At 38.1% G+C, this 15,064-nt stretch overlaps 1 protein-coding gene across 8 annotated transcripts in view; it reads left to right on the top strand.

The window, feature by feature from the left end:
- The window catches only part of LOC138760509 (echinoderm microtubule-associated protein-like 4), a 348,904-nt gene that overhangs the window by 46,312 nt on the left and 287,528 nt on the right, over window positions 1–15,064 (top strand). The window lies entirely within an intron of this gene.

Genomic DNA, 15,064 nt, shown 5'->3' with positions numbered 1-15,064 from the left:
AATGCATTCTGCGGTGGGGGGGGGGGCGTGGCAAGATGGCGTAGAGTCTAGACGTGTAATCTCGATCTCTCTGGCCAGACTTTTAAGTACCTGTTTTTTAACTCTTTGTTTTCAAGTTTAATTTTTTTAAATTTTAGTTTAAAGTATTAACGAATTATTATGGCCACTAATGGTAAAAAGATTAAACCTCAAGTGCAGAAGAAGTTAACATTTTCGAAGTGCTGAAGATTTGGGGCCAAGACTACTTGATACAGCCCCAGGCTCAATCTCTTCATTGTCTAAACCTCAAAGACTGCCTGTGGGAGCTGAAAAAAAAATGTCTATTGCTCACCAAGTGAAGGATGGCGCTGTGATTACCCGTTCTCTGGAAGAAGGTGCGTGTTCCCAAGAAGTGGACCCCAATTTGGAAAGCCTTTAGATTTCAACGGAGAGAGCACGCAGGAAGACTACTCCATTGTTGGAAATGCATCAGGCAGCATTTCAATCTGAAGAAATCGCTTTTCTTTGTGATTTGATGAAAAAACAATGAGATGCGGGGGGAGACCAGCGGCGACCCCCTGAGAAAGTCGGGGTGCCGTCGCTGGGAGTCCAAACCCGCAGTAAAACTTTAAAAATGCCTTCTGTTGAGTTGTAGCAGGAGCTGCAGTTACCTTGTTCTGCCACTATGTCAGAGAGAGCAGAGCTGAGCTTTACTGAATCACAGTTTATGCAATTAAATGCTATTGTTCAAGCTGTTATGAAACCTTTGTTGACATCTCAAATGAATGAAATGGTTCAAATGAATGCTGGTATAAGTTCAGAATTAAATATGGTTAAGACATTTGTGGATGCATCTTATGAAGAATTTTAAAAAATTCAGACTACTTTTTTGGACTGTAAACAACAAGTGACTTCTAACACAGAAAAAGTGTTGAAGGTGGAAAAATCAGTCATAGAACTAGGAGAACGCTATGAAAGCCTGTTTGAGAGGACAAATAATTAGTTATACTAAAATAAAAAATAATTGATTCAATCAGAGTCTTGAATTAGAGAAACAGATCGATGAGTTAGAAAAGGAATTTCAGAAAGATGTTACAGAAGATCAGAAAATAGAATTATCTAGGTTGAAATTGGAATATATAATACTTTGCAATCTTATCAATTTGAATGTGTGATTAATAGGACTAAACAATGGTAGAAAGAACGAGAGAAAGCACATAAGGTATTGGCGTGGCAATTAAAGAAAGAACAGATTTCGAGGACCATTAATGCTGTTAGACAGAATTCTCTTATTACTTTTAAACCTCATGAGATTAATGATGAATTTTATTCATTTTATAAAAAGTTATATACATCTGAAGGAAAACAAGAAACTGGATCGATTGATCTTTTTTTGTCATAGTTGAATTTACCGATATTAGAGGATGCAGATATACAGGAGTTAGAAGAACCATTTACTGATTCGGAAATTAAAATGGCAATGCTGGAAATGCTGAACGGTAAATCGCCTGGTGATGATGGATTTTCGGTTGAATTTTATAAAATTTTTTATGATGATTTATCTACAGTGTTTGGGGATGTATTACATCAAGTTGGAGAACATTATGAATTACCTGAGTCTTGCTCTAGTGCTTTAATTACAGTAATTCCTAAAAAAGATAGAGATCCTTTGAAAGTATCTTCATATAGACCAATTTCGTTGTTAAATGTAGATTATAAAATAATAGCTAAAATATTAGCAAATAGATTGGCTAAATTTTTACCCAAGTTGATTCATATTGATCAAACAGGTTTTATAAAGAATAGATATGCTTCAGATAACATTTTGGACGTGATTAGTTTGATTAATAGATTTCGACAATCTTTAGATCACCCGATGGTGATAACCTTAGATGCAGAAAAAGCATTTGATAGAGTTGAATGGAATTTTTTGTTTAAAGTTTTGGAGAAATTTAAGTTTGGTCCTTTTATTGTTGGATTAGGGCTCTATATAGTAAACCAGTAGCTAGAGTATTGACGAATGGTTTGATTTTGGAATCTTTCAAGTTAACTCGATCAATTTGTCAAGGTTGTCCTTTATCACCAGCTTTGTTTGCATTAGTGATTGAACCTTTAGCACAGTTGATAAGACAAAATACACAGATACAAGGTTTGAAAGTTTTAGATGAGGAGTATAAAATTAATTTATTTGCTGATGATGTATTGGTGTATTTAACAAACCCAGCTCAGTCACTTTTGCACTTGAAGGAATGTTTAATACTATATGGATGTCTTTCTGGATATAAAGTTAATTGGGATAAAAGTGAAATATTACCGGTAAGTGAAGGAGATTATTCAGTTTATAAGAATAATATTAATTTGAAGTGGACTGATCGAATTAAATATCTGGGTATAATTTTGAATGTTAATTATCAATCTTTATATAAATTAAATTATGCTCCGTTAATGAAAAAAAATTAAAACTGATTTGATTAAATGGAAAGATTTACCTATTAATTTAATGGGTAGGATAAATACAATTAAGATGAATATCTTTCCGCGTATGCAATATTTGTTTCAGTCTATTCCGTATTTACTTGATAACATTTTTTTTCGAGATTTGAATAAAATGGTTAGGGAGTTTTTATGGAGGGGTAAATTTTTGAGAGTAGCTTTGATTAAATTAACTTGGAAATATGAGTTAGGAGGACTACATTTACCACATTTTCAAAATTATTATGAAGCAGCCCAACTTAAATTTATTAGTTCATTGATGGATTTGGTATGGCCTCCTAATTGGGCTAAAATTGAGATGGTAAGTATTTCTGAATTTGAAATACATCAATTTTTGTTTAGATGGAATATAAATTTGTTACAACAATATAATGTGCCTATACTAAAACATTTAATGAAGTTATGGATAAAGAAAAATAAAATGATAGGCTCTAGGGGTTAATTATCAGCTTTGACTCCGTTGTATAATAATTAGCTTATTTCTTTTTCAATACATAATCAAAGTTTATTGTATTGGAGATTTAAAGGTGTGAAAAAGTTGTGAGAATGTTTTAAAGAGGGTATGTTTTTATCTTTTAATCAGATGAGGGAAGGTTTTGGTATTGATAAGAACTCTTTATTTCTTTATTATCAAATTTGATCTTTGGTAAAATATATGTTTGGTCGAGATATGATTTTACCTAAAATGACTAAATTTGAGACTTTTCTTATGAAGGTACCAGAGAAGGGTTCTTCTTCTTTGGCTTGGCTTCGCGGACGAAGATTTATGGAGGGGGTAAAAAGTCCACGTCAGCTGCAGGCTCGTTTGTGGCTGACAAGTCCGATGCGGGACAGGCAGACACGGTTGCAGGGGAAAATTGGTTGGTTGGGGTTGGGTGTTGGGTTTTTCCTCCTTTGCCTTTTGTCAGTGAGGTGGGCTCTGCGATCTTCTTCAAAGGAGGTTGCTGCCCGCCAAACTGTGAGGCGCCAAGATGCACGGTTTGAGGCGTTATCAGCCCACTGGCGGTGGTCAATGTGGCAGGCACCAAGAGATTTCTTTAGGCAGTCCTTGTACCTTTTCTTTGGTGCACCTCTGTCACGGTGGCCAGTGGAGAGCTCGCCATATAACACGATCTTGGGAAGGCGATGGTCCTCCATTCTGGAGACGTGACCCATCCAGCGCAGCTGGATCTTCAGCAGCGTGGACTCGATGCTGTCGACCTCTGCCATCTCGAGTACTTCGACGTTAGGGATGAAAGCGCGCCAATGGATGTTGAGGATGGAGCGGAGACAACGCTGGTGGAAGCGTTCTAGGAGCCGTAGGTGGTGCCGGTAGAGGACCCATGATTCAGAGCCGAACAGGAGTATGGGTATGACAACGGCTCTGTATACACTTATCTTTGTGAGGTTTTTCAGTTGGTTGTTTTTCCAGACTCTTTTGTGTAGTCTTCCAAAGGCGCTATTTGCCTTGGCGAGTCTGTTGTCTATCTCATTGTCGATCCTTGCATCTGATGAAATGGTGCAGCCGAGATAGGTAAACTGGTTGACCGTTTTGTGTTTTGTGTGCCCGATGGAGATGTGGGGGTGCTGGTAGTCATGGTATATCCAATATTACAGGATGGTATGGATAAAAAGTGTTGGGATAGATCTAAAATTAAATGGGAAGCGGATATTGGTTTTATTTTTTCTGAAGATGATTGATTGGATATTTGTTATGATAGTGTAACTAGATTGATAAATGCACGTTATGCAATGATTAATTACAATTTTTTATATCAATTATATTTGACACCTGAAAAATTTAAAAAATATGGTTTTCATGAATCAGATTTGTGTTTTAGATGTGGTGATATGGTTGGAACTTTTTTTCATGCTGTTTGGTTAAGTATACATATACAATCTTTTTGGAAGAAAATTCAATCGTTTTTAGATTAAAATAGTTTTAGATCCAACAGTATTTTTATTGGGTAGTTTGCAACCTCTGTAAGGTTTGGGATTAGATAAGTTCCAGCTTGCTTTTGTATATTTAGCTTTATCTGTAGCGAAAAAAGTATGTGGAAAGATACAAATATGATTGATATTTATAGATGGCATAATGAGGTGAAATATTGTTTAATAATGGAAAAAATTATGTATGTTTTGCATGATAATTATAATTTTTTTTATTAATAAGTGGCTGTTACACTCAGAATATTTACATTTCAATTTATATTGATTAGATTTTAAAATGTCTATTTAATTTTTTATTTAATATTCTTTCTTTTTCTTTTTTTATGGCTCTCCTTAAGAGAGTTGGCTGAAGGTGGGGGGGTGTTCGGGGGTTATTTTTTTCTATATATAAAAAAATGTTCATGTTTAATTGCTGCATATGTCATATTATTTGTTTTTAGAACGAATAAATGAAGTTTAAAAAAAATGCATTCTGTGATTCTCTAAAGAGAACCACCTATCCCTGCAGGCCTTGCAGAAATCTAGTTTTATGGAGAAGGAAGTAATGTGTTTGCAGTTAAGATGAATATAAGATTTACAGGGTATATTATATTTTATATATAAATGTTTTTCTAAGTGATGGATTGTGGGTCACTCTACAAGCAAACACTTCACAAAAGAAATCTCATTTAAAATGCAAGAGCTTTGCTGAAGGAGAGACTTCATGCCCACAGTGACTTTGCAGAAACTTTGAAAGATGCCTATGGAGACTTCACAAGTAGGTGCTAATTGGACTGATGCTGTAGAGTAAATGAACTATTGTCTTTAAAGCAACAGATTCCCAGGCAGAAACTGTTTGGTTGCAGTTTGCTGTTCTAAGAGGGGTCATGCATTTTTGCAATCCGAGAGGGTGAAACAAAAGGCAAAATACGTTTTCTCTGTGTGAGAGAGAGAGAGAGAGAGAGAGCGAGAGAGCGAGAGAGAGAGAGAGAGAGAGAGAGAGAGAGAGGGAGAGAGATAACTGAGTTCTGAAATGGCTTTAGGAGGCTGCAACATGGCAGTCTTTTGAAGCACTATTTTGAAGACGGTTGTGAGTTCTGAGTTCAGCCTGTTGAAAACCATTGTAGTCCTTGCAAGAGGGAATGGCTGGCTAGAGTGTTTTTCCTGAAATAAGGGAAACAACAGGAACTCTGGTTATCATTTGAAAAACTCCTGATGGGGCAAGTTTCTTCGGCAAAACACTGAAGTGGCTGCTCGGAGCGAATCAGTTTGTGTGCGCGTGCGTGCGCGTGCAATTCATAAATCAAAGAACTTTCCTGAACATATACACATACGCTTAGAATTAGAAGGGAGGTTACATTTATAGTAATAAGTTAAAGTTTGATCCTTTTTTATGTTTAAAGGAAATTAAAAGCAACTTTTGTTTAACTAACCATTTGTCTTGGTGAATTTCTATTGCTGCTGGGTTTTGGGGTCCTCTGAACTCGTAACAATGGACATTTGCTAGGTAATGCAAGGGTTCAATTTCTGAGAACTGCCTGTAAGCTAATTTTTCTCCAATTCAGAAAAGAACATTTTTAATGAGGGTGTGATGAATGTGAATATTTGTGGCTATGAGGAATTGCATCTCAAATATCTTATTTGATTTAACTAATCCAGTATCAATAATAATGGAAGGATGGAAATGACTGAGGGAACAGCTCTGAAAAGATGAGACTAGTATTTTTGTGGAAATAAGCTGCAGGTGAAGTCATCGATTTGAGAGGGAAATTGAGAAGGAAGTTGTTAAAAGATCAAACCAGCAACCACAAAGAAGGCATATCACACTGGGGTAAAGATGAACAATTACTTTATTAACAAAAATTCACCTTCAAACTTTAATTCAAAAATCCCCCTTTTATAATAATGCCCACTGGTTACTTTGCAAATTTCTATAACAGTATAAAACTAATAAATTCCCCAGCCTAAATATAACATATGCAATTAAAGTCTAAGTTATATTTCCAACCAGCCCACAGAAAAACTTAGACACAAAACACACAAGACTCAAAAAACTTTGATCTCAACCCAAGCAAAGATCATAAACAAAATTCAGTTTGTTTGGTAAACTGAACCCAAAAGATCTTTGAGAGAGCACAAAATTCGAAGTTGTCTTCTTGTGTTGCTTGCAGAGAGAGGAACCACTGGCCCGGATCCTTCTGGCTGCCTTCAGAAAGTTCATCCTTTTTGAAATCCCAACATTCTAAACTGTCCTCTAGACCATGACTCATGCTCTGGGCCTTCGTCCACTCCACAGCACCACCAGTGGTGGTTTATCGTCCAAGTCCAGAAATTTTTAGATCATTTTCTGCACATGCTCAGTCCGTCTCCCATTCATTCAGCAGTCCACCTTCACCTTGGCTCTCTACTGTCACTTTTTAACATAAAACCACACAACACATAGGCCAATACACAACACAGAGATCTGTAACAGAAGTAAATGAGCAAAGGATTATCAAAGATATAAAATGTGGAACTGAAAAAGATGCTGAGTACTGGATGTATTAATGGAAAAGTGAGCCACCCTGGTCTCCAGCACCTACAGATATTGGTAGATGCCAGGTATGTGAATTTTCCAGATTCTTAAGACTCTTACGGTGCCTAACTTGCATACCAGCATTAAGAATACAGTTTAAAAAACAGCGCAAGATGTAATTTGAAAATAAAATCAGTTTTGTAGTCTTTATGTTAAGTTCACTTTAATCAAATAATTCCTGTAACTTACAAAATTTAAATTCAAGCCCTGATCCCAGTATATTCATAAAGATAAAGACTCTTATGAGTCCGGGATAGGGGGACGCTTTGGGAGAGTCACTCCAGTGGTGAGTAGCATTGGCCTGCTTTTCAACCAAGGTGATGCCATTTTATTCAAACACAACTCTATTCAAACAGCTTCTGCAGGCGGGGCACAACTAGACGTTTGCTCCCGTCTCCAAGGGTTTTGTGTGTTGCTTTGGAGAACATTTCAAATCAAGATTTCTTTTTTATCCTTCATACCATAACTACTAATGCAATGCACAGTAAAAGATGAGATGTCGTTTCTCCAGGACCATGGAGCAGATTTACATAAATAGGAGTTGAATTTTGCCATAATACAATTAAAAATCCATGATGTACTAGTACACACATGTTCTAGGAATTGAGAAGCCTGATGGCTTGGGGGGGGTGGGGGGGAAACTGTTGCACAATCTGGACGTGTGGGCCCGAATGCTACAGTACCTCCTGCAGTAGGGAGAAAGGTTTGTGAGGGGTGTGAGAAGACCTTCACAACATTATTTGCCTTCTGCTTGCATCGTGTGTTGTAGATGTCTGTTATGGTAGGAAGAGAGGCCTTAATGATCTTCTCCGCTGATTCCACTATCCTCTGCAAGCTCTGAGGTATTACAGTTTCCAAACCAGGCAGTGGTGCAATTGCTCTCAATACATCCTCTGTAGAATGTAGTGAGGATGGAGTGTGGGAGATGAACTTTCCTCAGCTTTCACAGGAAGTAGAGATGTTGCTTAGGTTTCTTGGCTATGGAGCTGGTGTTAAGGCATCAGGTGAAATTCTCTGCCATGTGCACACCAAGAAACTTGATACTCTTGACGACAGTAGTGCCATTAATGGTCAGAGGAGAGTGATTCCACCCCCCCCCCCCCCCCCCCCCCCCCAGGGCTCTTCCAAAGCCGACAATCATCTCTTTTGTTTTGTGAACATTTAGATACAGGTTGTTGCCTCTGCACCAGTCTGTTGGTAACTGCACCTCATTTCTAGACGCTGACTCATCATTGTTGCTGATAAGGACCTCCATGTTCGTATTGTGAGCAAATTTGATGATGTGGTTCGAGCTGTGCTTAGGTGCACAGTTGTGGGTCAGTAGAGTGACTAAGCATATTTAAGTTTACAATATAAACTTTTATTTATATTTTTATTGCTTTAATTTCATTTTATTTATTTACTCCATTTTTTTGTCTGTTGCTTGAAAACAGGGATATTACTGCATTACTGACAGATGAGCTATAGCAAATAAATTGGCCAGTTCTAATATAAACAGAAAATTTCAAAGAATTATAGACAGGTACAGCACAGAAACTAACCTATATGGTCTCCCTTATCCATTCTGACTGTGATGTTTGACTAGCTAGTCCCATATTTCTGGATTAGGCATGTTTCCCTTTCCTATCCAAGTTCTTGTTCAAATCCCTTTTAGATGTTGTAATATTTGCTTCCACTTGTACCTGTGCTGCTTGTTCAAAATATTTACCACCCCCTATTTCTGTAAAATTTCAATTTTATTCTCTTAGTTCTCTCTTCATTGAATTCCCTCAGAGGACTGAAAAAGAAAATGCAGTTTTTTCCAGAGGTGTTCATTCTCAGGAATTTCATGGTGGGGGTTCAGCCATCTGGCAGAAATTTTTAAAATTCTCCTTCAACCATTTAACTAAGCAGCTGTAGTGCTCACTTTTACTTTTAAGCTTGTTTTTTTTGTCCGATTCCTAAAAGTGGTCCGTGTCAGCTTCTGTGCATGTTTAAATAACACACTAACAAACGACAAGATCCACAATCCCCAACTATTCAGAATGAAATAATCTTCTGCATCCATTAAATGTGCAGGAACTTTGCATGTGTCGTGATTTTAAAATCAGACTATTCAAATAGGATTTACCACATATTAATCCTAACTTATTTATTATTTTGAGATAGCATTCAATTGGCTTTTTTTAAAAATATAAGTAACCTCTGCATAACGGAGTGGTTAGGTTTCATATCATGGTTCCAAAGCTGATGCGGGATCTCGCCCTGACACGTTGACAAGGCTTTTCCTTTCACTGATGCTGGTCAATCTGCTGAGTTCCTTGGGTTTCAGTATCTACAGTCTTGTTTCTCCATCTCACAATTTTTCGTCATGTTGAAACCACATCATCCATGCATGCATTAAGAAATGTGTGTTTGGGGTTGGGGGCGGAATTTGTGTTTATTTGCTTTTATTCTCATTGCATAAATTTCATAAAAAGTGAATTTTTAATTCATATCCCAGCTTATCTGGTAGTGATTTTTTTGAATTCCATTATGATAAATTTTTATGGCTCATACTGCTGGATGTGTGTAGATTTTGCTGTATGTTTTGGCTGTCACTGCACCATTCAGAATGCAGCATATTCATTTCAATCATCCATACTGTTCAGCATAAATCAAGATGATGGTCTTAACCTATTAGAGCAAAAACCAATCTGTAGTTTTAAATACAAAAAAATGTCAACATCCTAATTACATGTGATCAGTTGGGTTTGAGTTGCCACACCTGTTGGCCTAGTTTTCACTCATTCACTTTAACCTTTGTTCCTTTTCTGCATGACTCATGCCATTTGCTTTACTGCTTAATGTTTAGTGGAGACTTTTCTATATAATTGCTGTATTTTGAATTGGAATTGAACAAATTCAGCTAGATGAATGTGAGTTTCATTGGAATTTTTTTGTTTTGGAGTTGGATGCACTTTGTTTAGAAAAGGAAGAGATAATGGCCATGAAGTTGGACATTCACTCCAGCAATTGTGGTGAGGGTACATGTTTTTTCTGCACATTGTAATCACCTTCAGCTGTGTTTGGGGTACTTGGGTGCAGGGGTGGGGTGGGGGGTGGAAGAAAGTGTGGGAGGAGCAGATTTAAAACCCTGTCAAATTCAGTAAATGGGAAGACTGGTTAATACTGCGCTGTATTTATTATCCAAGTCTATATCCCTGTGGCAAATTTTAAACTATTGACAAAACTCATTGTATACTGATCAGCTAACATCTATTAAATCCTGTTTGAAGTCTCGGGTTTTTTTTAAACCAAAGGAAGTAAAAGGCTGCAAATGCTCAAAATCAAACATGAACAGCAAATGCTGCAAATAATCAGGCTACGGACTGAAAATAGCTTCCGCAGTTGCAGCTGATCTGAGTATTTCCAGAATTTTCTGCTGTAATTTTTCTAAAATGTATATTTCCAATTAAAAATAAATTGTAAATTACATGTGTTTTTTGTATTCAAAGTTTGCATGTAACCCAATTTAATTTTTAATTTACTTGTTTAATAATTTGATCTTTTGCAAATATTGTAATTACTCGAGATGGCAGAGGTCGACAGCATCGAGTCCACGCTGCTGAAGATCCAGCTGCGCTGGATGGGTCACGTCTCCAGAATGGAGGACCATCACCTTCCCAAGATCCTGTTATATGGCGAACTCTCCACTGGCCACCGTGACAGTGGTGCACCAAAGAAAAGGTACAAGGACTGCCTAAAGAAATCTCTTGGTGCCTGCCACATTGACCACCGCCAGTGGGCTGATAACGCCTCAAACCGTGCATCTTGGCGCCTCACAGTTTGGCGGGCAGCAACCTCCTTTGAAGAAGACCGCAGAGCCCACCTCACTGACAAAAGGCAAAGGAGGAAAAATCCAACACCCAACCCCAACCAACCAATTTTCCCTTGCAACCGCTGCAATCGTGTCTGCCTGTCCCGCATCGGACTTGTCAGCCACAAACGAGCCTGCAGCTGACGTGGACTTTTTACCCCCTCCATAAATCTTCGTCCGCGAAGCCAAGCCAAAGAGAAAATTGCAAACAATTTGGGTCAATTTCTAAAATTCATGAGATCATTAATATTTCCATTTTTGTGTACTTTTGATTGCTGGTAATGAAGATATTGGCATTATTTCAGTGAGTGAATTTTATATTTTGCTATTTTTATTCAAAGATTCATGATTTTTGATTACATAAATTTAGGACTTTTAAAAGTTGCTCTTAAGGGATCTTTGAGTTATGCAGTTAACAAGATATTTTTAATTTCCAGAAGTAGAAACATTGGGTATGATGTATACAATATTTTACATAGGCCTTTTATTTTATTTGAGTCCTTTTTGGGGAAAAGGTTGAAGCCAAATCAGATTATATAAAGCAAAACATACTTAATGTTAATTTTAAAGATTAATAAGCACAATGGAAGTTGTGATCTTTTCATTTCCAATTTGGAAGGAAGACATGGAATAAATGATAATTGCTAGGGACATTTTTTTAAAAATAGGAAGTGATTGAACTGGAACTCGATGTGGCTTTGTCATTTAGCACAGTTTTATGATTCTATCTGACCATGATTTTCTCTGAAGAACCTAGAGGATTTTGTTATTTAGAGATGAATATGTCGGGCAGAAAGCAGTTACTAAAGGTGTTTAATTTTACAATATCACCATAGAGGAGGTTCTTTTCCCTTTTGCTCCCTTGGGTACCCCCTTTTTGTTCCCTTGGGTACCCCCTTTTTGTTCCCTTGGGTACCCCCTTTTTGTTCCCTTGGGTACCCCCTTTTTCATTTCCTTGGGTACCCCCTTTTTCATTCCCTTGGGTACCCCCTTTTTCATTCCCTTGGGTACCCCCTTTTTCATTCCCTTGGGTATCCCCTTTTTCATTCCCTTGGGTACCCCCTTTTTGTTCCATTAATCCCCTTTCACACTGGCACATGGCCAATCTACTGGTTAAGTGTCCAGTGTGAAAGCTCCTTAATCAGTACGCAGGCATCAAATCAAGCTGAGGATGATGGGTCAGTTGCATCGTGCCTAGTGTCAACTGATGCCTGCTTGCCGATTAGCCCAGTGTGAAAGGGACACGTACTATTCAGGGATAAAGTAGTGATACATTGATTATGCTTTTCTGTGAGTTCAGGAATGTGAGGGGAAAAAAAAATGAAAAGGATGGTATGTGTGTGTTTTTATATCTAATGTAAGCCCTCTTCATGCTAGGCTTCCGCCTGGAGGCCGGCTACAAGCGCAGAGGGAAAACATAAAACTTGCCTTTCGTGGAGCAGTCCTAAAAGGCTCCTGCGTCACATTCATGTTGAGCGGTGCCTCGTAGCCTCCTCTGGAGCCGATGGAGGTGGGGCAACTGGTGCCATAGCACCACCCATCATAAATATGTGGCAGAGCAATGGCCGTCTTCCCTACCCATAATTCCCCCACACAGATGGAACCGCTCTGTTTCCCAGAATAGTTCTGGTTACATGGGGGATTATGGGTAGGGAAGACAGCTATTGCTCTGCTGTGTTTTGAGCTGAAGAGAGTGGCCCTGAAGGCCGAAGCGGCCTGGTGAGGCTGTCACCTCCCGCTGACAGCTCTGACAGCTCCCACCGGCCTGCGCCTGCCCCTGCCCTGATGACATCATGGAGGGAGAGGGGTGAGTGGGGAGATGGGTTGTGGGCTGACAGAGTCATCAGCCCACCCCTAACCAGCTGCTTGCAGTGGCTGTATATTCACGTGGGGCGACGGAGCACAGTGCTCTGCCGATTATCCTTCCCTGAAAGGGATTTCATTCAGCACCTTGGAGCCAGCTACAGCGCATTCAAGAAGGTAAGTCTCTAGACGCAAGGGTGGAGAACCTCCGCCTTTACAATTGGGCGTTTTCCTTGCTTGAAAGGACCTATACAAAGCAGGAAACAGGAAGTTTATGGTAGCCAGGAAGGAGCTTAAGAAATGACGGGAAAGCTCAAAGGGGGCATGAGAAGTTCTTGGCCTTTAAGATTAAGGAGAACCCCAAGGTGTTCTATGCGTATATCTTTTAATGTGTACCTGCATAACAGTTGCCAAATCTGTGCCTGTATAATAGATTGCCAAGTTTATACTTGCACAATCTGGTTTATGCAATTCATGTTAAATTACAATATTCCTTCATGAGCACATAGAACCCTTTTCTATTAAAAGTGAAGTTCATTTTATTAAAAGATAGGTGCCATTTAAGATAAATCCATCTTTTAAAAATGCTGCTTTGTGGATGACATCAGAGAAACAAAGATCTCCCTGGTTATAAGGTATTTTCCATTCATCCTCAGTGTTTGGCAGAGAATACTCAGTCTCCGACATCTGAATATATTTTTTTACAGGATTTAATATTTGTTAAATTGAGCATTTAGAATTCTGTAGAATTTTAAAAAATAATTAAGTATTTCACTTATTCCATCATAGCACCAAAGCAAATAGGTGGTAAGTTTTTTTCTCTTCGGGAAGCTGTTCACACAACAATATACTTAAAATTGATTGGAACACATTTCTCACATTTATGTGCTGCTAAACATGAAGTAGTCTTTCTTATTCCAAGACTCTTTAACATGTAGGTGATGGAAGTGTCCTAAAGTGCAATTCAGAAGTTTAATGAAATAATACATAGGTGAAGTGCTATTGCAAAACACTTTTTCAAAGGAATAGAAATTTGGGGTATTGGTGTTATGAGAAATAAACTACCAAAACAGAGAATTTTGTAGAAAAGAGATGAATGTAGAAGCACATTGCATATTAGGGTGAGTTGTTGCACTTGATTGTGTGAATTAAAGTGCAAGTTCGTGAAAGTAGGAAATGACATAGGTCTGACAAGAGCTGCAGAAGGTCATGAGTGAAGAAAGGAAAGAAACTTGGGAAGTATAATGGTCAGGATTAGACGAGGCAAATGTAGGTGGGCTTAAAGAAGGAAAAGAAAAGCAAGAAAGTGTCATTAATTATAAACAATTTGTTCTTACTCAAAGTAAAATGAAGGTTTAACAAAACAACGCTTATATGAAGTATTTTGGTAATATCTGCTGAAAAGAACACAGGGTTGTTAATGTAGATGTACTTAAACTCTTAATATTATGGACAAAGCTTTCTGGATCATGAGCATGTATGTAAACAGCTTGTGGATAAATGCTGATTGCAGTTGTCCAGGAATCTGGTTTCTTAGCTTAAGATGCATTGTTAGAATTCTATAGTTTTTTCATGTTAACAGGTTTAAATGGTCGTATATCTGCAGATCGAAAAGAAAACAGCAGAGGGTGCTACAATATTTTAATAATGACTACTCAGAGGGGAAAAATACACGTGTATTACCATATAACAATCACAGCACAGAAACAGGCCAGTTTGGCCCTTCTAGTCCATGCTGAACACCTTCTCCCATTGACCCGCACCCAGCCCATAACCCTCTGCAGCTCTCTCGTCCATATACCTGTCCAACTTTTCCTCAATATCGAGCCCTCATCTACCACTTTGGCTGGAAGCTCATCACACACTCCCACCAACAGTATTGCTGCTTGAATCTTAAGTTTCAGAGGAAAATTCATTTATCTTGGGAAATGTCAGTTTGTACATTTTGAGCTTGTGTATGCATGCCTGTACCCAGTGTTTCTACATAATGGGTTTCTTAATTTGTAAGTCTAGCACTAATGCTGTTTTTACCTCTAAATTTGGCCAAAATAGAAGGGATCTAGTTTGGTATGAAGTTAACAGCATTAACAATATAAGACAAGAATTGGTATTACTCTCTCCTTTCCTGGATAGCACAGTGTTGCCTTGTAAATTTTCTGTCAAGCTGTACTTCTCCCAGTGCCTTGACCTTCTATTTTTAATTGAATTCGCATTCCTTTGGTGTCACTGCTAGCATCTAAGCTGCACTTTGGACTGCAAACTTGGTTTTGTTTTAAGAATACTAAACAAGAAGGTTGCAGATTTATTTCTGGTCTCGTGGAGAGCCAGTTCAATCATTGTATCTTCTTTCCTGTATCATCATCATGTAATGGACAAATGCAGTCACAAAAGTAGAATATCTGTGTTGCTGATCCTGATTCCACAGAAACTTTCAATCAAAAATGTTAATTTTGCTGCAATGCCCAATG

Source organism: Narcine bancroftii, chromosome 4, assembly GCF_036971445.1.
Source record: "Narcine bancroftii isolate sNarBan1 chromosome 4, sNarBan1.hap1, whole genome shotgun sequence".
Classification (NCBI taxonomy): Eukaryota; Metazoa; Chordata; class Chondrichthyes; order Torpediniformes; family Narcinidae; genus Narcine; species Narcine bancroftii.
Note: the sequence above shows the minus strand (reverse complement) of the source record. Positions and strands in the feature narration are given on the sequence as shown.